The 25,224-nt window shown below is 44.0% G+C and overlaps 1 long non-coding RNA gene across 2 annotated transcripts in view; it reads right to left on the bottom strand.

The window, feature by feature from the left end:
• LOC147347721 (uncharacterized) overlaps positions 1-24,014 on the bottom strand; it is a 113,195-nt gene extending 89,181 nt beyond the window's left edge. For both annotated transcript variants that reach the window (XR_015152771.1, XR_015152770.1), the window contains exons 1-2: positions 23,882-24,014; positions 13,705-13,825 (exon numbers count right to left, since the gene is read on the bottom strand). This is a non-coding gene — a long non-coding RNA (uncharacterized LOC147347721). The remainder of the gene's footprint in view (positions 1-13,704; positions 13,826-23,881) is intronic.
• Between the last annotated feature and the right edge of the window lie 1,210 nt (positions 24,015-25,224).

Here is a 25,224-nt window from a genome sequence, read left to right as displayed (position 1 = left end):
CGATGTGCCCAAGAATGAGATGAGAACTGCGCTGTTTGCGCCCAGCCTCGAGTAGGCGGCGTATGGCCCATTTCAGTACAGGATCCTGTTGTTCTGACCCTTAGCAACTGTCCACAACTCTGAAAGATCATTTCACTATGTGAAGCTAACTAACCTGTCTTGGAAATAAATTTTTTAATGTGTAACTCTCAAACTATCAAGCCTAACAGATTAAAGTGAGGGAAAGCAAACTGAATATAATCAAGGCACTTAACCTCAACTAGCACTCACTCTGGTTCCACGGTCAGCTCGTACACAGAAACAGCATGTCAGAATTTTAGGGATTAGTTTTGTAATCAATGCTGCTAGATCCCTTAAATTCAGTGTCTATTTTTCTATTTGTAGAAGGTTAATGACATCTGTTGATAGCTGTATTTTTTATGATGATGAGTAAGGTGGTAACTACATGAATCACTTCCATTTAAAAGGAAAAATAAATGCTCTGGGAAGAAAGAGGATTAATGTTGGTTGACCAGACAAAGTCCCAAAACCAGCATCCAAATTCCATTCCAAAAAAGTGGGCATCCACATTGTCAAGAGGAAAAGAAACAGCTGTCTCTCATTCCATCTGGAGGAACTACCCCCATCTTTGTCTTATAAATGACTCTGTAGACAGTGTTTATATAATACCTAGGGATTTGTTTGTTTTCCACTGACACTGTAAATCAAATGTTTCCACCTGACACTGAAACCAGAAAACGGCATCTAGATCTTCTCACTGGTTAACACAGCCTTATATGATCCACAGTCTTGTGGCTTCATTTCCAAATCCATCTGAAACTCCCAGATATTTGACTATCCATTTCCAATTGAAATATGAATGTGTCAGTTAGCTATCTGGCTGAGAGAGTACATACTGAATCCAGAAACTCCAGATTTTGCCACAGGATTAAATATTTTATATGCTATAAATGCAGATCCTAGAATTACATTCAATCTTTTTCTTTCCTGTATTTGAATGTAATCAAGTGCAATGTTGTTCTTGTTGTTGATTAGCTAATGGTGCTGTCTTTCACGTATGTAAGTTCTGATTGATCAACAGAAAAACATGCTCTTGAGGTTTTCAACTAGAAAAGAGAGATTCTGTTGTTACCATCCACCATTCCACCAAATTCCTCTTGCAACCATATGAAAGATCACTGGTTGGACAAAGAGGCCCCTCTGTTAAACTAGAAGAGAGGGTTTGAATGTTTTTTTTCATTAAGTAACATGAAAGAGGTTTAAATTCATGATCTTTTGTTCTTAATATCATGGTCGAATAAACAACTAACTATCCCAGATATTGTAAGAATGTGATCCAACATTTATTGGGGAAATATTCCTTAATATTTAGTTCATTACAATATTCTAGATTATAATGTTTTCACAATGTTGACAAACAGAACTATAAGATTAGTAACAAATGTTTTGCTCCTGCAAGTAATTATTTCACTTAAAATACTCAACTTCTTTTTTTCTCTTCCACAATGTGCATTCTTCAATCTTTTTGGATAAAAGGCTTAGATGATCTGTTGTCTCAGGCCAGAATGACTGCATATGTTCAATAATATATCAGTTTCATCAGCCGCCATAGAATAGGCACACATGACAATAAATCATTTTGGGAACTTCCTGAATCCCAGCCAAGTTGTAGACAATAAAAGATCCTGCTTGTAAAGGCAGCTATAAAAGTTAATTTCATACAGGTTCCCCAGCACACATGCTACGGTTCAGTTCCAAACAGATGTGGTCTTGGAATAGCAATGGAAAATGGCAGGAAGCATTTTTTCTAACTTTCCGTATCAGGAGATTCACGTACGAGGTGTCCTGTGTAACCTTTGGTCATTAACACATTGCAGCAGGTATGAAAAAGAAATTCTTCAAGCTTTTCTAATGCTTATGATCCTGTTGTTTCCAGTCTGAACTATTCTTCCACGCTGGAAAGATTATCCATCAAGCCAGACATGCAAAGACAGAAAATCCACCCAGCAAAACAAAGAAGACAACAGCAGACATTTGGGGCTACATTCTAAAAGAACCTCCTGAAACAAGAACTTTTATTTATGTCCTTATTTGCTTTTGCCTGTAGATGCCCTGGCAGATCGCTGTAGACACAGCGCACCACTCCACTCAGCCATGGAGTTGACAGGAAGAAGAGACGTGAAGGACAGGAAGAGACTGGACTAGGCATTGGAAGACCAATTACCCGAACTGATTTTTAGTTGGTGTTTCAATACCAAACTCAAAAATTAATAGAATGAGTATACAGAGAGGTAGAAGGATATAGCAGACCTGAAAAGCACTGTGAACCAATTCAACATAATTAAGATTAATACAATTTTCACACAACAGTAGGATACAAATTCTATTCAGGTTCCCATAGACTGTAAACTAGGAGACACTGGAACACATCCAGGGACATAAAACAAGAAAATATTCTGTTTGCTAAATATCACACTTGGTCCTTGCCCTTATCTAAGGCCACTGTGAACACTTCCCCTACCCAGGTCAAGGTACCACTGCCCACCCTCATTCATTCCTAAGATCCCCCATGATATGAGGCTAAAATCACATTTCTTCTGATTTCAAACAACACTTGGAATGCTAGGAAGTTCACGTTTGTCTGAATTTTTATAATTGGATCCATTCTCTATACAGGTCTGTGTAGCAGAGCTCTCTAGTAATAGTTCTCTGGAAATGCTTTACAACAGTAATGATCAATCTTTTGGTTAATCTTTTTCTGGAAGGGAATTTTCAAAATGTCTCAAAGATACACCCTCTCCACAAAAGGCCTGCAGACCTTGAGAGGATAGAGGACAACTAGAGTCAGAGAAATTGTAGAACAATTAAGTGCTGAAGGCTGAATCAGTTCAGTTGTCGCTCAGTCATGTCCAATTCTTTGCGACCCCATGAACCGCAGCACACCAGGCCTCCCTGTCCATCACCAACACCCAAAATTTACCCAAACCCATGTCCATTGAGTCAGTGATGCCATCCAACCATCTCATCCTCTGTCATCCCCTTTTCCTCCTGCCCTCAATCTTTCCCAGCATCAGGGTCTTTTCAAATGAGTCAGCTCTTCGCATCAGGTGGCCAAAGTACTGGAGTTTCAGTTTCAACATCAGTCCTTCCAATGAACACCCAGGACTGATCTCCTTTAAGATGGACTGATTGGATCTCCTTGCAGTCCAAGGGACTCTCAAGAGTCTTCTCCAACACCACAGTTCAAAAACATCAATTCTTTGGCGCTAAGCTTTCTTTATAGTCCAACTCTCACATCCACACATGACCACTGGAAAAACCATAGCCTTGACTAGATGGACCTTTGTTGACAAGGTAATGTCTCTGCTTTTTAATATGCTGTCTAGTTGGTCATAACTTTCCTTCCAAGGAGTAAACATCTTTTAATTTCATGGCTGCAATCACCATCTGCAGTGATTTTGGAGTCACCCAAAATAAAGTCTCTCACTGTTTCCATTGTTTCCCCCATCTATTTCCCATGAAGTGATGGGACCAGATGCCATGATCTTAGTTCTCTGAATGTTGAGCTTTAAGCCAACTTTTTCACTCTCCTCTTTCACTTTCATCAAGAGGCTCTTTAGTTCTTTACTTTTTGCCATAAAGGTGGTGTCATCTACGTATCTGAGGTTATTGATATTTCTCCCAGCAATCTTGATTCTAGCTTGTGCTTCTTCCAGCCCAGCATTTCTCATGATGTACTCTGCATATAAGTTGAATGGAGTTTCATTAACATATTAATCATACACCTGAAATTAATTAAGGCCAACCAAGGGATTAAGGTGCTCCAGGCCAAAAAAGAGAAAAAAAAAGGGGGGTGGGGGGTGAGTGGATGGGTGATGTTATACAGCAGATAGTTATATAATCACATCTTATGTCAGCAGATTGCTTTCAAATTACAAACAGCATTTTTCCATCCTTCAGTTCATATGAACATGAGCCAACCTCATACATTTGTGAGGGATTCTTATTTTGAGGGTTTGAAGAAACAGGCTTCATGACATTAGGTGATGATTCCTCTCCACCCCCTACCCCCTGCCCCACAAAACAAAGGGGACAGAGTCCACAACCCCAGAAGCATAGCCTTGAAAGTGTAGTAGACTAGGACTTGTAACATGACTCTGGGGAACAACGCACACTGTACTCTGGGACTGTACCCCATGGAAGACACGAGTTCCTCTACCGGCTCAGCCACTGACCAGCCATGACCTCAGCAAGTCACTTTAACTCTTGGGCCTCTCTCTTCTCATCTTTAAAAGTGAAGGAGGTGACCTAGAAAATGGCCCTAAGTCCCTAAGTTCCCTTCAGAGCTGACATTCTACAAGCAGCCTCTGGGTGGAGGTGGCAGAGATGAACAGTTGTTGGCAAACAGGCACTAGGAACCACGCTTTGTGGGCCTTGGGTTGATGGTACCAGTGCCCCTCTGCCATTTTTTTCACAAGTGCTTTGCATTTTCAAGTATTAGATATGACTGTGTCAAACCATGGGTCAGTTCAGTTCAGTTCAGCCGCTCAGTCGTGTCTGACTCTTTGCGACCCCATGAATCACAGCACGCCAGGCCTCCCTGTCCATCACCAACTCCCGGAGTTTACCCAAACTCATGTCCATCGAGTTGGTGATGCCATCCAGCCATCTCATCCTCTGTCATCTCCTTCTCCTCCTGCCCCCAATCCCTCCAAGCATCAGAGTCTTTTCCAATGAGTCAACTCTGCCTGAAGTGGCCAAAGTATTGGAGTTTCAGCTTTAGCATCAGACCTTCCAAAGAACACCCAGGACTGATCTTTAGAATGGACTGGTTGGATCTCCTTGCAGTCCAAGGGACTCTCAAGAGTCTTCTCCAACACCACAGTTCAAAAGCATCAATTCTTCGGCACTCAGCTTTCTTCACAGTCCAACTTTCACATCCATACATGACCACTGGAAAAACCATAGCCTTGACTAGATGGACCTTAGTTGGCAAAGTAATGTCTCTGCTTTTTAATATGCTATCTAGGTTGGTCATAACTTTCCTTCCAAGGAGTAAGCGTCTTTTAATTTCATGGCTGCAATCACCATCTGCAGGGATTTTGAAGCCCCCAAAAATAAAGTCTGACACTGTTTCCACTGTTTCCCCCATCTATTTCCCATGAAGTGATGGGACCAGATGCCATGATCTTCATTTTCTGAATGTTGAGCTTTAAGCCAACTTCTTCACTCTCCTCTTTCACTTTCATCAAGAGGCTTTTTAGTTCCTCTTCACTTTCTGCCATAAGGGTGGTGTCATCTGCATATCTGAGGTTATTGATATTTCTCCCAGCAATCTTGATTCCAGCTTGTGCTTTTTCCAGCCCAGCGTTTCTCATGATGTGGGGTGACCTCAAAGCCAGAGGATATTATTATCCTTGTTCTGGAGTGAGAGACAGAGCAGAAGCCAAAGAAGCAAGGCAGGAAGTAGAGAGGCAAAAATAGGTCAGTCCCACTAGCCCCTGTGCAACTTTTGGTTGGTTTCACCTGCGGTTGGTTCCCAGTTTAGTGGGTGTTTTCTTGGAACTAACAGCAAATGGTTTGTTTCAACAAGCAGATCAGAAACCAAATACCTGACCTGTGACTAGCCTGATGCTAAGCTGACTCCAGTCATACAGCCTCCACTTTCTACCAGAGGGGCTGGTGCCACAAGCGAGAATGGATCTCATCCTCAGTCCTACCTCTAGTATCTATCCTCTGCTTTCTCCCCTATGTTGCAATTCAGAACACAGCACGTCTTCTCTGGCAATCTACCAATGGAGTATTCAGGGTCCCAACTGTTTAAACTGTAATCTGTAGCATTCAGTAGAAGTAGGACTGACAGACTCTACAAAGAAAATGACGCCTTCATTGAGCAGTTCGATGAAAACCATAGTCCTGTGTCTACAATAACTAGAACATCTGTAGCTCATAGCAATTACTGTCTATCATTGTCTGTTGTCAACAGAACAGACTCATTTAAAGACAATAGAGCTGATTTTGTTTTATTTTACTTAATGGGTCAGCTCTCTGGAAAAAAAAACTTGGTATTCTGTAAGGTAAGAAACAGTAGTTTAATAAAGAGTCCTCATCTGGCTCCCAGGGCATGGCCTTCTACCTAGCAGGATATGCATCACTGATTTTCAGTTCATATTACTTCCTAGAAGGTGTGGGCTGCAAAGGAACTCTCTTATACATTCCAGTGTTTGAGTACATCTATTTCAGTCAACAGAGTGAACTAAACCAAGACCAGGTAGTTTGAAGCAATTTCTACCCTCAAATGCCTTGTAGCACACCCACAGAGCACCCTTGTGAGGCAGGAGTCCAGCAGTAGGCTTCCCATTCAAAAAATAAAGAACCTACCACAGAGAAGAGATGGGCCATTTGTCCAGATCACATGTGTCCAGACACATACTTCTGGCTCTCAGACTTTTCACTCTGCATTACCAGCTCTGGGTGATAGCCCAGAACAGTTCAAAGGAACAGCCTTTTGCACAGATCATGGATTTCCTTTCATCTTAGAATCATTCCGTAGATAACATAATGGTGCTCTGGGCACCTCCTTCAAGTAAGTAAACCTAGATAACATGATAATCTTATTTGAAACACTGTCATTCAGATGCTAGACTTCAAGGTAGCTTCTTGTGGAGGGAGAAGGAAAAAGTCACACACAGGTAGTGTTTATTAGCCAGGAATCTTCCCTGGCACTTTCACCATCACTGGGAAGAGATTTTTTTCATTCCAGTTATAAAATTTATTTTATTACCAATCAATTATTTAAGTCTTATATCTTAAGAAAGAAATTGAACCATGGAAATATCTAAAGAATGATTTCAAACACCTTAGAAAACTTGTGCTATCTCAAAAGGAGACTAGGCAGAGATTTTTCAAGCCTCAATTCAACCATTACAATAATTTGTTAGTTTTATACAATTAGTAGTTGAGCTGCAGAATGCCTGGATTCGTATCAGGCCACTCAAAGTTATTTAAAAGTAAACTGACAATTTGTAACAATAATAGCCATAATGCAATCTAGCATCTATACCATTCTTGAGAGTGAATCTAGAGCTTTCACGCCTAGCATATTTCATCCCACCACCTCTCTAAATTGGCCACTATTATCTCCCTTCCATAAATTAACACCATGGCCAAAAGAGCTGAAAAGTAAGACTCATACTCAAGTCTTCTGAAGCAAAATCTAAAGCTCCTTTTGTTTTACCATGTAAATCTCAGCAGTGCCAGGTCAATTACAATACATATCAGGAAATTCTAAGTTGAATAAAGAGTAATTCTATATTTCTGAAATTGTACACATAGTAATTTTTAAATGGGTAAAATAGCATCAGAAAAAACAAGAGGATGAAGTCCTAAACATGATGTATTCATCCATTCCCCTAAGCTTTAACACTCTGCACAATGCCATACCCATTTGTAATATTTTCCCAATGACCAACCAAAATTACTTTTGTTCTCTGGGGCAAAAATCTCTTGACTTTCCCAACAGTTTGTGTCTGCACCCCATAGGGGGTTTCATCATCTCACTCCATCTCTGTCTCTAATATGCCTCCAGAGGAGGAGACATCAGATTCTGGGAAGAGCTCTATACTGTCAACATCTGTAGGATTATGGGTGGTTGGCAAATAGGATTTGGCAACTGCTGCTTCTATTTCTCTAACCTCCTTGGAAAAGGGAAGGGAAAGGAAGCCTCTTAGGGAAAATTTAGCTTAGGTACTATATCAGAGGCTACTTCTCCATCGATATTCACTCTCTCTGTTTTATTCTGAAGGACATGGTAACCCACTCCAGTATTTCTGCCTGGAAATCCCACTGACAGAAGACTCTGGTGGACTACAGTCCATGGGGTCGCAAAGAGTTGGACATGACTTCACGACTAACCAACAACAAAACAACATTTTTTAAAGTTTATTTATTTTTGGCTGTGCTGGGTCTTCATTGCTATGTGGGCTTTTTCTAGTTGCCGTGAGCAAGGGCTACTCTACTTGTGGTGTGAGGGCTTCTCACTGCAGTGGTTTCTCTTGTTGCAGAGCACAGGCTCTAGGGTGCATGGGCTTTAGTAGTTGTGGCATGTGGGCTCAGTAGCAGCTCACAGGCTCATTAGTTGTGGGACACAAGCTCAGTTGCCCCTCAGCATGTGGGATCTTTCTGGACTAGGGATAGAACCAGTATTTTTGCTTGCATTGCAAAGCAGACTCCTAACCACTGGACCACCAGGGAAGCCCTCTCTCCCTTTTAATAATGTAGTTCATAAGTTGTACCTAGGCAGAGCCCCTCAGCTGGAAACTACATTTCCCAGCCTCCCTTGCAGCTCGATATGGCCATGTGATCATGCTGTAGCCAAAGGGACATGAGCAGAAGGATAGATGCCATTTCCTGGACACTCTCCTGGCTCTTTCCCTCCCTCCTGCTGACTGCAGCTATAGCTGCTGCCTTGCCTCCAGCCCCAGCCCACTGACCTCTGGACTGTTACAGAAGAGAAAAAGAAATTTTGATCCCATTTATGTCACTACATTTTGGGATCTTTCTGTTTTAGTATGTTACCCTGTGCTCTGACATTATTAATTACAGGGGCTCAGAACCTTCATTTTACAGTACCTAGCAGGGCATATGCCTAAATTGTGACTTATTGGGGTCTCTTGTTCAAGTGAGCTTTCAACTTTATGCTAATCAACTTGCTAATCAGTTAATATTCTCTGAGTATGTGCTCCATTCAAAGTGTTCTGCTTGGCACCAGAGATATGACATTATCTGGCCCTTAAGAAGTTCATCATCTAGCCACCAAGACCAGACAGACACAAAAACACTACAAAGGATCACTGTACATTGTTAACCTCCACACAAGTGGCACCAATGGTGAGCATAGAGCCACACTTCTTCCACCTGCACTAGCACCGCTCTGTTCTACTTGGCCTAAGAGGCCTCCCCATTTGAAGTAAGAGTGTGGTGTCCGAATCCATTTTCCCTTTTACAGATCACTTAATTTTCCTCCACCTCAAATTTTCCAATTTTAAAACAATCCCCAGTGTACCTATCCATATCTTCACCCCTTTACAACTCAAGGTTTCCCAGCTGCTCCAACATGCCTTCTCCTCCCTGTCCAAAGGCAAAAGGAAGTGGGCCCACGTGACTACATGTTTTGTCTTTAGGCCATGCACTGTTGACGTTGAAAATAATAATTGCTCAGCACCTCTCTGCCTGCCACCCAAACAGCAAACCTTACACTGCTGTACTGGCCAATGAGTTGCCACTTGCTGAATGACAGCTTTCCAGCAGCTGGAAAAAAGTGGCTGTGCAAACTGTCCTCGGTGCTTGGGCACCAAAACTAGAAAAGAAAAAAATAACTGGGCAAAATCAGGAGACAGACTAATCAAATGAGGAGGGATATACATTAACTTTCGGAGAAGGCAATGGCAACCCACTCCAGTACTCTTGCCTGGAAAATCTCATGGACAGAGGAGCCTGGTATGCTGCAGTCCATGGGGTCGCTAAGAGTCAGGCATGACTAAGCGACTTCACTTTCACTTTTCACTTTCATGCATTGGAGAAGGAAATGGCAACCCACTCCAGTATTCTTGCCTGGAGAATCCCAGGGACAGAGGAGCCTAGTGGGCTGCCGTCTATGGGGTTGCACAGAATCGGACACAACTGAAGCGACTTAGCAGCAGTAGCATAGATTGACTTTCATTATATGCTATCGATAAGTGAGTCTAGAACTGTTTTTTTAAATTAGTCAAATACTTTCATTGTTCACTAAAGGCAAGATTAACATCTGTTCACAGTATTGACCAACATTAAAATACACATGTGAAATGAAGTTTCATCTATGACTTACGATTAATTACATCTACAAGCTAGTTACGTGGGGGAACCAGACAAGTTTCTCGATGTTAGGTGAATTTGAGAGCATCTCCATCTAGCTTTGAGGGAAAACATTTGAAACACAGAGAATTTATTTTGTCTTAGAAGAGCTGCTTGAACACTTAATACAAGTCTAGCTTATCAAGTGTACATCATGTGTGAAATGGGACGGCAATGCAGAGTTTCTATTAAAGTTATTGATAAATGAAAAAGCCTAACACACAGTCTGACCCAGAAGAACTAATTATTAGGTTTAGCTCAAGCAGAAATGGACATTCAAAAAATGCTAACATTTGTCCTAAAATGAAAGCAAGAACCTAGAGTGACGTGGAAGGAAGGGTTGCCAGGAGATGATACGTAAAAACTAAAAAACTGATTTGTGGGAGGAAAGCAATATCCTCTGAAATGGAAAGACTTCAGAAAACATGAGGAAAATGGTGAAGAGACAGCATGAAGTGACAGAGAAATGTGTAGGAATGCTCTGAAACCAGAGGGGATCTCCAAGGACATGAACCCAAAGAAGAAAAAGAATAATTCACTGAAGTTTTCTATGAGCAGGAGATCAGAGCAGTCTGACCCCAACAGAAACTGTTATTTTCAACCACAAATGAGGGAGGGGGCCTTGTGGAATTTCCCCAACGATCAAGGTTGAAAAGAAGCAAAAGGAAACCCTATAAAGGGAACTTAGAGAGAGAGAGATAAAAGCCTCCATTAATTGCATTAAAAATAACACAAGATTCTATATTCCTGCAATTTGCCAAGCTGCTGTAGACTTGATCCCAGGACATTTCCATATGGTGTGGTAAATCACTCTGGACACTGACTGTGTGTGGTATTTCAGAGGTACCAGCTTAGGCGAGGGGGTGGGGCTGTGAGGCCTTGATTTATATTGTATGAGAGAAAAAAACACTAACTCCAAGGGCACAAGGGTAAGGCCCCAGGAGCCCCTACAGGTCTCACCCTTCTCCAGTGATGCTCCAGATTCTGGTCTCCAGGCATACCCTGATCCTGTGATGTCATTGATTTGTGCATTTTAAACCCTGTTTTCAAACAGAGTGAAGGATTGAGACAGGCGTACACAGCAGGAGATCATAGTGAAAACACCCACCTTTGGCTGATGGGTAAATAGCCCACAAAACAGAGAAGTGGCTCCATCAAGGGACTCAAGAGTTCCCGATAACTAGAAAGGAAGAGAAAGAAGAAAATCCTTCCCCAAAACCCTGAGTTCAAGGTCATGGCCACGTCCACCATAGCCATGGTTCTACTTTGCTTTCTCTCAAGAGTTGGGGCGGAAATCCTCCCCAATTCACCCCACCAGTGTCCAGCTTTGTGAACAAAGCTCGGGTCACCTTCCCCATCCCCAGGCCCTGGGGACACAAGGCAACTCTCAGCACACCACAGTGCGATGCACGGTTTCCCCACCAGACGTCTCCAGGTGGACACACCCGGCCTTCACGTTCATGTGCCTCTGGTCCTGCCCCCACCCAGCATCCGCACCTCATCCTCCAGGAGTCTGTCCTTAAATCCCACACCCATGGAGGAGACGAGATGACGTAAGACAGGACCACAGCAAGCAAGCTAAAACAAACCCAGGCGAACCACGCTCTGACCCCTGTGGGGCGGCCAGATGGCTCTTTTTCTGCCTGGGTACACAGTTCCTTCAGAGAGCCCCAGGCTCCAGGGCAGTGAGAGCGCCTGTCGCTGCATACGAACCCCAGCCTCACTTTCACACCCAGTTCCAGCAGAGCTGGGAGACCCTGTTGCACCCCTGCCTCTCCAGACTCTCAAAAACCTCAGAGCAGTTTATTTGCCTTTGCTCCAGCTCACCTTTTCGCCACCAGGACAGTGTGAAGTCTGGAAATCTGTGCTCAGCGCAAGACAAACAGAGGGAGGAAGAAGCCAGCACAAGATGTTTGCTCCAGCCCACTGCCTGGGGAGCCAGGCCTTGACTTTGACATGTGCTGGAGGTGTGGTGTCCAAAGTAAACCTTTGAACTATTTTTTTGGAACCTCCAAAAAGACCCTGCACATCAAAGGGGGATCTGATCCCTGCTCCGTGTGTTGCAGGCATGGTTAAGCATTTTGCATGAATCAACCACCTTCTGAAAAAGAAAGGAAGCCCAAACTCAAAGCACATTGCCAGCCCTTGGACCCAAATGTGGCCCCAAGCACATGCTCACCACATGGCTGCCCCCCTGGTTCAGTGGAATCAAACCCTGTAGACACGCCCGGGTGTGACGGTCTCAGCAGCCGTCACAGAGCTGCTCTCTGCAGCCTCCCAGCTCAGGATACAATGGGGCCACTTGTGGGAGCAGCCACATGCCCCTCCCCACGCCCACCTCGAGGGAGCCCGCATGACCTCGAACTCCAGCTTTGAGGGCAGACCTGCTGGGCAACCCCCTCCCCAGCACCAGCACAGGATGCAGTTTGGGGCTGAACAGGGAGTCCTGTGTGAGCTCCTTGGCACCATGCCCAGGGAGACACCTCTTCTGCCAGGACCAGCACTGATGGGCACGGCAGAGAATTCCAGTCCCTGAAAGGAGGCAGACCATGGAGCACTTCCTGATTCTCACGATTCTTCTGCCTTCTGCCCTCCTGGAATTAATTCAGTTCACTGCTGGCAGCTATGGTGCTCAGCAATGGAGGCGCTGAACCTCAGAGGTCAGAGCTGCCCAGCAGGTCCTAGAAATTGATATTTTTCTTCTTGACCAGCCCAAGTAGGAAAGTGTTTTCAGGCCCTTCCCTACCAGCTGTCCTATCTACAGACCTGAGGCTGGAGCCATCCCTGGAGGGCAGCAGGCAGTGGCCTGGGAGGCTACTTGTGTCCTCTCCAGCCCCTCATGACTTTGACCCTCTCACAGCTTCCAAAGCACTGGGAAGATACCTGACCCTATGATTTCACTGGAGAGTCAGGACACAGTGCTGGGGACAAGACAACGTCACTCTTGGCTACTGTCTTTCTTAAAGTCATTTTCTCTGGCAAGCAAAGCTCCAGGTTTAGGGAAAGCAAAATGGTTTAAGACTGCTAAAGTAACCTGATTGGTACGGGTTTTAATCAGCAGTTCAAAAACCGCCCACGTTCTGTGTTTTTCATTAATAGGCACAATTTCTGTTGGGTTCTATTCAATAGGAGCTATATAAAGCCAATGAGTGGGTGACATTATTCCATTCAAAAAAGAACTATAAGAAGGGGGAAAAAGCTGATTTAGGAGGTACAGAGAAGACAAATGAACTGTTTCTCTGGGTTATTCTGTTATAAATAAACACTGTTACCTAACACCTCTTGCTGGAAACCCTTCACCCCATGACAATCAGTCCCTTGAACCATTTTAATACCTTGACATTCTGATCCTTGAGTCCAGACACTGGGGATCCCTGCCATACACCCTCATTCAAAAAAATACTGATGGAGCATGTTATGTGCCCAGTGCCAGGCAGGTACCAGAGATGCTGAGATGAAAGGGCTGGTCCCACCATCCAAGGAGCTCACAGTCTTATAGAAAGTGAAAGTGAAGTCGTTCAGTCATGTCTGACCCAGCGACCCTATGGACTGTAGCCCGCCAGTCTCCTCCATCCATGGGATTTTCCAGGCAAGAATACTGGAGTGGGGTGCCATTTCCTTCTCCAGGGGATCTTCCCAACCCAGGGATTGAACTCAGGTCTCCTATACTGCAGGCAGACTCTTTAACATCTAAGCCACCCAGGAATCTAGTCAAATTTGAGGGGAAAAAAAAATGCTGTATGACTGGACTATAAACAACCCAAGCACAGAAAGGCTGTTTAAAAAAAGAAAAAAAAAATGCGTATTTACCTGGCTGTGCCAAGTCTTAGTCGCGGGCATGCAGGGTCTTTAATTGCAGCATGTGGACTCCAAGTTACAGCGTGTGGGATCCAATTCTCCAACCAGGGATCAAACCCAGGCCTGCTAGGACCTGGGAGAAACAAGTTCAAAGAGTTTGGAGATGGACAAGTAGGAGGATGTGAGGGGTTGGGACAAAGGCACTGGCAGGGGGTTAGAGAGGATGCATGAGTAATGGGGATATTTGGGGGGCAGGTTATCTTCAGACAAAACTGAAGAGACTGCTCGATGTGAAGGATGAGAGAACAAAAGTTTAAAATAACTTCCATTGTTCTGGTTCAGGTAACTGGGGAGATGGTCGTTCTACTAAGATGACAGAACACAAACGACTCCAGGCTGGGGCAAGGAAATGATGAATTTCACAGGGTGAATGTCACGACAGATGGTACGATGGAGCGATCCAGAGTGGGTCCTAGAGTTCTAAAGCTCAGGCAGGCAGGAGATCTGTCCTGGAGAGCTGGACCTCTACTAATCTGGGATGGCATGGGATTTTCTTCTACAGCCACATACAAACACAGACACACACATATACACCCTGATAAGAACATTTCCACGTTTGACGAAAACCTGATACTAATGCAGAAGGTGCTACAGAGAGCAGTGAGCAATTACAAAGTGGTTATGACACTGATGAGCTAGTTATGATGAAGCAGACTCCAGCGAGACTTCCAAATAGGGAGAAATGTTCAAGCTCCATGTCTTCTCTGTGTTCCAAACAGCTCAGAAAGAAAACTCAGTGCTCTCAGTAACCTTAAGGAACCCGTTCTCCCTTTAAAGAAAAAAAGATATAACGATTTTTAAAAAAGGAAACCTCCTTAGCACACATCATCAAAGACTTAGTCTCTGCTCAGTTGCTCAATCAATCTAAAACAAACAGTGATGATCCAACCAGACATCTACCTGTTGAACTCTAAAGAAATCCTGAACAATCAATAGACGGACTGCCTTATGATCTCCTTCCCTTCAGATGATTTTCTTATAACCCTGGCTTTCCCAAGAACCAAGCAATTCTTACTAAACCTTCACATCAATTAATCTGCCCCAGATTCAATGAATCTACTCTTATCTGGAGCACACCAGAATTGCCAGGTGGAGAGTAAAACCCAAGAAAAGATCCAAACCTATATGGTTGTAGCATCATCAAAGGGACTTCACGTTCACTTTGATCTTTCACCAGATGTGCCTATAAATTAAGTCCATCCTATTAGAGTCATTTTAGCACCTGGCTGGGGCTCGGGGAGAATAAGCAAGTTCCATGAAATGGTACAGCAAATTTGTTGTGAGATAAGAATTCCCAATTATCATGACCAGGGTTCCTTGTTATTTTGAGAAGTGAGTTCTAGCCATCCTGTGAAGACAGCAGTCTATACACAAGTATTACTGGACCCTAATGCCAAACCAGGTGAGATGCCCAGAAAGTGGACAGTGAAGGGTTTACAAGATCCTGTGTGTTACAAATATTACTTGATCTTCATCATTGGTGGTAATAATATTCTATAAAGTTACTGAACCACTGCTCCCAGCAGAAATGCAAAGTTAGGCTCCAGAGAGGCTCTGGTCCCAACATCAACCAGTCTTCAACCAATCAATATAGAACTTTGTTTTATGTGAGTTTCTGCTCAAAGACACCTCATTAAATATATATTGAGTGAAAAGTCACTCAGTAGTGTCCAACTCTTTGTGACCCCATGGAATAGTCCATGGAAGTCTCCGGGCCAGAATACTAGAGTAGGTAGCCATTCCCTTCTCCAGGGTATCTTCCCAACCCAGAGATCAAACCCAGGGCTCCCACATTGCAGGTGGATTCTTTACCAACTGAGCTACAAGGGAAGCCCTTAATATATATTTCTGATTTGTTAACTCTGAACTCTTAACCAACAGCCTTATTGCTCATGCCTTAATGAGGTTCTCTAACAGACATATGTAAGTCACAATCACAGCCTTCTTGCACTCAGAGCACTAGACATCACATCAACACTACACGAGGGGGCCATTTTAAATAGTGAAATCACCAACAAAAAAGCACCAAACTGTGGGAAATGTGGCCCTAAACAGACCACGAGAAGGACACTTGTTCACAACATGAGAGCCAAAACCAGAAGGCAGAGCATGACCTCAGCTAGAAATCTGTGCATTGGGCAACTCAAATTTTTCACCACTCTGAACATGTCCACAAATGACTGAGAAAGTACTGTAATTACTGATTTGGCAGTTATAAATTTTAGCCAGTAGGTGAATTCACAGATACAGATCTGTGAATAACGAGGATCAACTGTAGGTTGTACTGTGACCCTTTCCAGTAACCCAGCTATTCTACAGGGAATCTTGGCTAGATGTTTAAACATTATCACCACTTAAGTTTATCTTCAGGGTCATTCAAGCCACTTTCACTTGGGGGAGGGGATTTCAGTATTAAAATATTCTTTAAAACAAAAATAATAATGAAGAAATGATCAACAGGGTTATTTTTTTAATGTAGTCTATTTTAAACGGTTATGTTTGACAAATTAAAGCCTTTTAACTCACAACATGGATATAATGCAATGCAACTGGCATTAACCATAAGATAATTTTTTAATATCAATTCACAGATCATCACAGGTAGTATGGTTTGGAGGAGAAATGCAAGTTTTTAGAGTTATATGTCAATCATCTTTTACTTCATCTGGATCTTTCTGTGTCTGTAACCTCATCTGGAGAGAGTCCAATGTCTATGTTTGAACTCCTTGGTGAACATGTGGCTCCAGCATGTGATTTTCCCAATGCTCCCCGTGATGGGCTCATAACTGAATATGACTCAGGTCTCTTCAAGGAGTCCATCACTCCCTCTCTAGTCCACAATGCAGTTAAAGAAAACTATTGTTTTATCTTCTGGATGAAGATCAACAGAGGCCCTAGGAAGGAAAGAGGCCCAGACACAGTAAAGAAGCAGATTAAACCAAAGCCACAATTCAGACTGTCCTTCTAGGCTTTGTGATCTGCCCCAAGTCACGTTCTGTCTCCAGGCTTCAGTTTCCTCAACTGGAGCTAGAAGGTGTTTTAGGCCAGAGGTTGGCAGATATTTCTAAAAAGATCCAGATTGTAAATATTTTAGCCTTAATGAGTCAAGAGGCAAAACCAAGGATATTTGTAGGTACTTGTTATAACATGAAAGAAATTAATGTCCACAATTTTCTTCCAACCATTTGAAAATGTAAAAACCATTCTTAGTTCACGGGCTGTATAAAAACAGGCAGAGACTGGATTTGGCCGTTGGGGTACAGTGTGCTGACCCTTCTTTAGATCAGATCAGTGCCGCCCAGCAGAACTTTCTGTGATGATGGAGACGTTTTCTCTCTGCACTGTGGCTATGAAAGACTCGCAATGTGGCTAGGGTGACAGGAGAATTGGATTGTTAGTCTTACTTCATTTCAATTAATTTAAACGGGCATACACGGCTAGCAGCTACACACAGCTTCAGCCCTTCCCTTCACCTCTTAAAGCCCTAATACTTTTTGGTTCCACAGGTCACTGCCTTCAAGAGCTTCTGTTTCATGAAGCTGGCAGATGTGGACAGGTGTTGAAGATTTTGCCCTCACTGATTACTTTGGCCTATACTGACTTTCTCTTCTCTAATTTCTACTACATCTTTAGTCTGCCATACCCATTCCAATGCTAAATTCCGAAATGGGCAGGGATATAACCCAAGGTGCCCTAACAAACTCAAGGGATACTACAGAATATTTTAAATTTGAAGAACCACACCATACTCAACATTTGTCTACCTATAGCAACGCAAATGAATACTAACTCAACATTTATCCAATAGTTTACGCACAAGAACTGGCTTGCAGCATCATCATTAGATAGAGCCACGTTCCTTTCAGTGAAGTCATATCTTTGCAAAGCTGGGTTTTCAACAGCTATTATAAGAAAGGAATGCAGTGCTGCCTTAGCCCACTGCTATAACAAAGTCCCACAGCCGGGGTGACTTGTGAACAACAAAAATGTAATTCTCACAGTTTAAGAGGCTGGAAGTTCGAAATCAGAGTGCTAGCACGGGTGCAGAGAGCTCTCTTCCAGGCTGCAGATGGCCCACTTCTCATATTGTCTTCATGCGGTGGAGTGAGAGAACTCTCTACAGTCTTTTCTTACAGGGGCACTAATCCCATTTATTAGGTCTCCACCCTCATGACCTAATTATCTCCCAAAGGCCCACCTCCAAATACCATCCCACTAGGGATTAGGGTTTCAACATATAAATTTGGGTAGAGAGGGGAAGATAGAACATAAACATTTAGTCCATTGCAGGTGCCCAATCTGATTCCAAGATTTTCTTAAAGCACAATTTATTTATCCCTTTTTTTTTCTTTACCTCAAAATTTTGAGGTACCTTTCAATTTTTCTGATCCACAAAGTTCAGCAACTTACTTGACAAAACTCCCAATACCAATGGGTCCCGATAAGAACTGGATGAATTTTCCCTGCCAGTATCTCGCTAAGGCAAGATACTGCCTAAGGTTTACACAAAAACCTTATTGAAATATTTGTCAAATGTAAACTGGGGTTCCTTAATTCATCATCAGGAGTATCTGTTTTATTTTTAGAGCCTTTAGGAGAAGTTCTTATTTTGTCTCTTCAGTGGTTAACTTCAATTTATTCCTGCTTTTGGAAGGAATGGAGAGAAGCCTGGATCTGATACTGATCAACATTCTCCCTGCCAGGGAATAACAGCCCATTACAAGATCCTCCCTGCCAATGAGCAGCTCTTTCTCCACTTAACCTGCAGACTCAGTAAGTTTAAAAAGTGACCTGAAATCTTTATGATGTTCTTTCCAACTAACCGGGTTTCCCTGTGTCTGGCTGCTGCCTGCATAAAGAGCAATGAACCTAAACCATTAACATTTTTTCCATTTTGATCAGGGGAGGAAACTGGGATACAGAGCAAGTGCCTGTAGGAAAAAAAAACAAAACATATAGTCTGTGCCCTGTTTGTTCCCTAGAGCCTCCATCAAGAACCTGAAATCCAAGGTGCAAGCTATGTGAGGGGTCATCTCTGCCAACTACTGAGGCAGCTAAGGGCTTTCTCCAGTTTCATGGGGAAATTTCTACGATTAAAGCTGCTGTTGCATTCCACCCTCACCCAGGAGAGTGGGCCACTCACAAATACCTTTTACCACAGGGTCAGGTTTTGGATATTCTGGCTTTCAATTTACAATTTCCCTTGGTTGAGATTAGCCCTTGGTTGAGATTAGGGACTTGCTACTGTGTCATCCTGGAGGAAAACCTCTCTTTTACATTGAAAACAAAGGAAGACCATTAAATCCATTTTACCAAAAGTAAAAAAAAAAAAAAAAAACAACTCAAGTCCTGTTACAGCACTTCTGAATTTTGGCAACACCCACTTATGGGCTGATGGTGGCAGAGAGTGTCAGAGGAAGTATAATCCAGTTTCCTCCTCTGAAAAAAAAGTGCTTACATTTAAAAAGCTAAAGGACAGCTGGATGACCTTCTCACTCTGAAATTTCATGATTCTATGAGTCGTTCTGAAGGATTTCATAGGCTATTTTTGCTACATAATGTGGACAAATTCTCTAAACTTCTATTCCTTAATTTGGCTCAATTTAGAAATCTACTAGAGGCCCAGCAATGTTAAGTGCTAGAGATATAAACGTGAGCAAGCCCCAGTTCTTGTCCTCACATAACTCAAAGAAGAGGAAGGAAAAATACATTAAAAAATAACTCTGAAGGTCCTCCAAGAATGGGGCAAGGGAGTCAAGGAGCTCTAAGGAGAGGAGAGCTCTAAGGAAAGGTGGAGTGCACATGCTTCTCCAGGAGCACCAGCTATCATGGAGGAGCAGCTTCTAAAGGAGGGAAGTGTGCCCACAAGATGGATGCATGTGAAGCATTCAAGTAAAGGCAAGGTTAACGTTTCTCAGCCTCCTATTGCCCAACCCTAGACTTCCCCCTCCGATCCATTCTTCACGCTAAACGCTGCCCCCAGTAAGACATCTTTCTCCACTCCCAAGGCTGGGTGTGTCCTATAGCACACATCAGACTGCTGTGCTGTAATGCTTGCACGCCCACACACACACACACACAGGACTGTCAGCTACTAAGGGTACCTGTGTGCTCAGTCACTCCATCCTGTCCGACTCTCTGCGAACCTCTGGACTGTAGCCCATCAGGCTCCTCTGTCCATGGGATTTTCCAGGCAGGCATACCGGAGTGGGTTGCCAGTTCCTCCTCCAGGGGATCTTCCCAACCCAGGGATCAAACCCGTGTCTCCTACATCTCCTGCATTGGCAGGTGGGTTTTTTACCACTGAGTTATCTGGGAAGCCCCTGCTTAAGGGTAAGCACTCAATAAATATTTGTAGAAGGAAGAAAGGAGGGAGGGTGAAATGAAAGGAAGATAGGACCCTAGAGAAATCTCAAATGTAAGATGTAAACTAAAGAAGACCTAAGAGTCGAGGAAAAAGTAATAAGAAAGATGGGTGGAAAGACTGATATCATGGAAGTAAAGGAGAAGAGAATTAATTTTCAGTAGGAGGCTCTTCTGTTTTTTTTTTCTTTTTAATATTTACTTATTTTGGCTGCACTGTGTCTTAGTTGCAGGATTTTCTAAGATCCGGGCTTCTTCATTGTGGCATGTGAGATCAGTTTCCCAACCAGGGATAGAACCAGGTCCTCTGCACTGAGAGTGCAGAGTCTCACCCACTGGGCCACCAGGCCAGTCCCTGGCTCTTCTTATTGTACAAGAAACACTCTAGTGAAATCAGATAACTAATGATTAAAACTAGGTTCTTTGCCTTTTCTATGTCCCATGGACCTCCTTGGCAGTATGCTGAAACCTATGGGCCCCTTCTCAAAATAATACTGTTGGATATATAAAATACAATGCATGTTATAAATTACTTATATTCGAACACAGTTATTGAAATATTATGATCATATATATGCTTCTTGCCAGCAAAGGTTCGTCTAGTCAAGGCTATGGTTTTTCCTGTGGTCATGTATGGATGTGAGAGTTGGACTGTGAAGAAGGCTGAGCGCCGAAGAATTGATGCTTTTGAACTGTGGTGTTGGAGAAGACTCTTGAGAGTCCCTTGGACTGCAAGGAGATCCAACCAGTCCATTCTGAATGAGATCAGCCCTGGGATTTCTTTGGAAGGAATGATGCTAAAGCTGAAACTCCAGTACTTTGGGCACTTCATGAGAAGAGTTGACTCATTGGAAAAGACTCTGATGCTGGGAGGGATTGGGGGCAGGAGGAGAAGGGGCGACAGAGGATGAGATGGCTGGATGGCATCACTGACTCGATGGACGTGAGTCTCTGTGAACTCCGGGAGTTGGTGATGGACAGGGAGGCCTGGCGTGCTGTGATTCATGGGGTCGCAAAGAGTCGGACATGACTCAGCAACTGATCTGATCTGATATGCTTCTTTATTAATGCATTAAGTAACAAGATCCAGCAGTAGGTCCAACAACCATTGCAACTTCTCAATGAAAAAACACAGTACTTCATGATATCTACCACAACTGTAATGTGAGACTGAAATACCTAGGGTCAGTATTAATACTTCTGTGGTTTGTTGCCTATACTCATCGTTGAAAGAAATGCTAAATTTCAGCTAATGGTTAGTATTCTCCCAACCAAAACTGACGGACTGCAACCAAGTCACTGAATTGGCAAGGAGGTCCTAGCTGACCTTTGCCTTAGCAGTTTCTGGCAAGTGAGGGGGTAAAAGCCAGAGTGAAAATTAAGTGACAAACAAATGAAAGAAGAGAAGAGGGAGGGTATGGTTACAGGCTCCTCTTCCCAGATGTTTTTGTGGCCAAAAGAATGAAAAGACCTGGAGTAGCATGAAGGAGAAGAAATGTCCAGGGGATATAGAAATAGGACATGCCCTCTCTTCGTGACCCAAAAAGTAATGTTAGGAACGAGGCTAAGTCACTGTTGGCGTAGTCCCCGCAACATGAACAAAGGGCAGTAAATCAGGACATGGAGTTATTAGCACTGTTTTTACTAGTGTAGGCAGATCGTGAAGATCTGCACAGCCTTAGAGGCAGAATTGCAGGGGAAAAGAGGCAAGTCAATGCCAGGGGATTCTTTTCTTCTGAAAAAATAACTAACTATCGTTGTTTGGAATAAAACAGATAACGGACTGACTGTGGAGTTAGCCCGTGATTTCCACTCTTCACGGACAGCTGATTATAGAAAGGACCATAAAAAGAATTCTCCTCCTCTATGGGGAAGATAGAGTCTCCCAGATACCTGCTCCAGATAGACCTTTACTTGCACGGATATGAGAGGGCCTCAGTGCAATAGAAGTTATTTAACCTAATCTTTTTCTGAGTCAACACTGAATACTATTAACAGCAGTTGATATCTGAGGCATCAGATGCTTTAAAAAAAAAAAAAAGAATGTGTACATGAGATACAGAAACAAAATTCAAGAAAATAGCAGCACAGACCCAACAATTACTAAACACAGAACAGAACTAAAACAAAAATAGACAAAGTTTGGGTTTCTTAATAACCATCCTTTTAGAGCCAAAGCATGGGGCGGGGGGGTGCAGGGTTGGGAGGAGGCTCCTGAAATCCAATGAGCTGTGCAGTGGGAGCCGTCGCAGAGTGTGGGGAGAGAGTGAACAGAAGGAAAGCTGTGCAGATATGCAAATACCCTATTCAAACCCAGCTTCGCTTTTCCTGCAACTGAGGGTAATTAAGTGGTTAGAGAGCTGCCATTGAGCCTCTGCTCCTCAGAAACAATCGCAGATTTGTTGGCTAGTTGACTTCATCCGGCCTATGCCAGACCAAGATAAATCAAATTAAATGTCCACTGACACAAAACCCAGAGCCTGTGTGATCCTGGGAGCGACTATACAGCCTCTGTGGGCGTGGGGAGAGGGCCGTCTGGTGTGCAGCTCGGTACTGTGACTGGAGCTCAGGTGCTGTGAGGCATAAGACTAAAAGAACAATTGCACCACTCTGTATTCACCACTGGACATCATTTATTATGCTTTCCTGCCCAAGGAGCCCACAGCCCTTTCCAGAAGTGACCTCCATCAGCCTCCCCCATACCTCAGTGAGCCCCACCAGCCGGCAGCCAGACTGTATTAGCAGCCCACATTCCAACCCCAGGGTGAGTGGGAGAAGGATTTACTCAAGGTCACCCAGCAGATGGAGGCCAAGCCTTAGGTAATACTCACCCCTAACCTTGTGTCTTATCTGTCACGGCACGCTTCATCTCAACCTGCCGCTTCCAGGGAAAGAGCACAAAAAGAGCTCTTTTCCAAGAGCGTTCAAAGTCATCCTTTGTGGGATCAACCCGGAGGTCTCAGAGGACCTAACACGGGGTTTAAGGGGGAAAGATCATATTTTCCAAACCTAATCACTTAGGTTTCCAACATCCCACCTACTAGCTGCATGGAATAAACTAACTCTGGATTTCCAGAGACAATATGAATTGAACACAATATAGAAACCAGAGAACTACAGGCTTCTAAGGAGTCTGAGATGCCATCAACACTCGGCTTTGGGGTAACTCCAGATCTCAGGGAGCAAGTCTTCAGAGAAAGGCATCTGTGCTTTGCTCCAAAAAGCCCCTCAGCACCCTGGGGAGGTTAGGAGGAGCACCCCTCCAGCACTCTCCGCTCTGTTTATGACCAGAGTTCCCTGCAAAAACCCAAACCAAGTGAAGCTTCTGCCCAGAGGAGGATGGCTCAGTGCAAGGACAGGGAGATGGGCCAGACTGCTACCCAGTGGGGAGGCAGGAGGAACCTTCCCAGGCAAGCTGTGAACTCTGACTGACCTGCCCTTAAACCCTAGCTTACCAGTCCTGAGAATTTTGACCTGCCCATGAACTCTGACCTGGCCTTGATTTCTGACCAGCCCGCGAATTCTGTGAACTCTGACTTGCCCTTGAACTCTCACTTACCAGCCCGGGAACTCTGACCTGACCTTGAATTCTTACTTAGCCTATGAACTCTAACCTATCTGCCCGCCTCGCCCCGGAGGTTTGCCCTGGGTGGCTGCCCAGTAACTACCTAGTAAGGGCCCACAAACATTCGGATTCTCTCCTGTCAAGAGAACAGCTGAGAGAGAGCAGGAAGGGCCAGGGGTGATAGCAAGTATCTGCACTCACCTGAAGGGCCCGCCCTCTAGCGTTTTCTCCGAGCAGGCTCTGTGTAGAGGTTCCTCCTCACAGTGCACAAGAGGCCTGGACCCGGAGCCCTGCCCCCCACGCTGTTGGTGCCTCGCTCCTTCCGGTCAGGACCGGAAGTGCTAAGAACCGTCCTGCTTTTAAATGGCGGCTCCTGTATCTGTGAGCATTGTTTTTGCCTGAAACCGGTAACACCTCGACCAGTTAGTTACCCCTCAAACACACAGATCATAGGGACTTTATTTCAATTAGAGCAAGCAATTTATTGCCCGCCCCCCACCTCCACATTTAGTACTTTAGAACTTCTTTAGTTCTCAACATGTATCATAAAACGCAAGAGTCCAGTGACCAAAGGAAATCTTGCTTTCACCATCTGTTCGTGGGAAATAAAATGGTCGCCTGGAAACATCTACTAAAAGATGGCTAAAAATGCATCATGAGATTCTTTCTAAAGAAGAGATGGGGGTGGGAACCTCCACATCTCCAAGAGACCTTTTGCCTCCAGGTTACTGTCAAGTCCAGCTTCCAGTCACGACTGGAAGCCCGTCACCAGGGCTTATCTGCTCGGCTCCAACAGAAGTCAGAGGGCCCTGAGGAAGAAATAGTCACGCGCAGCTCTGCTCCCAATGCAAAATTCACACCCAACAGAAAAAACACCTCTCTGCTGCCTTACAATCCTTGATTCCTGCCCACCCCACACATTCCCCGAGGGCTCCAAAGCTCCTTTTACCCTCGCCTCCTGCTCCAGCCTGTTTTCCTCTCTACTGAGCATACCGATCTTGTCTTGTGTCCCTCTTGTCTTGTGTCTCTCCGGCCCAAGAAGTACAGATTTCCTCCACTCTAAGACAGCAACCCCTCCTCTTATGCTTTAGCCCTCTCACACCCAACGGACTTCACATCCTCGACCATTCTTTCTCCATACCTTTATTCTGGCCTTTTCTATAGCTGCTGCCTTTTTGCCCTGAAAGGTATCATTCTTCCCCTCCCAGGGTATGAGAATGGAGAGTTCCCTTTGAACTGCTTCACCGCCCTCCTCAGCCAAAGTTCAGCTCAAGTAATCTCTCCTTCCTTACATCTCTTTAGCACTCATTTTTTCCTTACTCTAGGCAGTCTGGTCCACACCACAAGGCACCCCTGAAACCATGAGCTCTTAAATGTCAGCAGTAATCCTAGACCACATCTAACAACAACCTTTTCTCGTTTCTCATTCACCTTTAATTCTCTGAAACATTCACAATTTGGTAACAACCACCTCCACGCTACTTCTCAGGTGTCCCCCATTTTGATTTCTATGACACTCTGCCCTCCTGGGTTTAACCCTCTGG

This window comes from Bos grunniens, chromosome 23 (genome assembly GCF_055505025.1).
Source record: "Bos grunniens cultivar Pamir isolate PY7600 chromosome 23, Bosgru_T2T1.0, whole genome shotgun sequence".
Lineage (NCBI taxonomy): Eukaryota > Metazoa > Chordata > Mammalia > Artiodactyla > Bovidae > Bos > Bos grunniens.
Note: the sequence above shows the minus strand (reverse complement) of the source record. Positions and strands in the feature narration are given on the sequence as shown.